Source organism: Echinops telfairi, unplaced genomic scaffold (genome assembly GCF_000313985.2).
Source record: "Echinops telfairi isolate 266 unplaced genomic scaffold, ASM31398v2 ScPeMD7_7465;HRSCAF=8503, whole genome shotgun sequence".
NCBI classification, from domain to species: domain Eukaryota; kingdom Metazoa; phylum Chordata; class Mammalia; order Afrosoricida; family Tenrecidae; genus Echinops; species Echinops telfairi.
The window spans coordinates 7,025,148-7,026,118 of NW_022111365.1; positions in this window are offsets into that span (position 1 = coordinate 7,025,148).

Sequence of the window (971 nt, forward strand, 5' to 3'; positions counted from 1 at the left end):
CGCCTCGCCTCTTAAAAATTCTGATGGAGGCTGGGCTAAATGGGTTGCTCAGTGCTGGCACTGTTTTGGGGAGAGTGTAGGTAGTTGAAGGAGCCATGGTGGTGAATGATTACACTCTGGGCTGTGGTCCACATGGTCCACAGTTCAGGTTGAAAACACCAGCAGCTCCGTGAGGGAGAAAGGCAGGGCTTTCTACTCTCCTAAACTGTTAGTCTCGGAAGCCCTCATGGGGGTCTCTGTGAGTCAGCATTGACTTAATAACTGTGAGTTTAGCTCTAGTTTAGTGATTGGTTGAGATCAGGTTGATCGGTTTCCCTTCACTTGGTAAAGGAAGTAATAATGTTGATCCACTCCTTTATAATGGAAATCTCTACTCCTCACCCCTATCTTTTCATCCATTTTATCTCAGTTACAATTTAGACCAGCAGTGCTCAACCTCCCTAATGCTGCGAACCTTTAATACAGTTCCTCATGTTGTGGTGACCCCCCAACCCTAAAATTATTTTCCTTGCTACTTCATCACTGTAATTTTGCTACTGTTATGAATCGGGCGACCCCTGTGAAAGGGTCATTCAGCCCCCAAAGGGGTTATGACCACTGGTTGAGAACCACTGATTCTCCATGGTGAATGACAAAGAATTAGTTAAGAGCTTAGGCATTGGGTCAATAGTTCCAAAGCACCAGCCCCTCTCTCAGAGGAAGTCGAGCTTTCTACTCCCTTAAAGAGTTATGGTCTTAGAAACTGCAAGGGCAGGTTTACCCTGTTCCATAGGGTCACAACTTGATGGCAGTGAGTGAGCTGTAAGAATTTGAGCAAATTATTTAACTCCTCTACCTGTGATATAAGGGAATTACTAGGGCTGTCAAATGGAGTTCTGGGTAAAGATTTTTTTAAAAAGCTGCAATTACCACAGAGTGGACTTCCACTCACAGCAATTCCATGTGTCAGAGAACCGTCGGTACACAGGGTG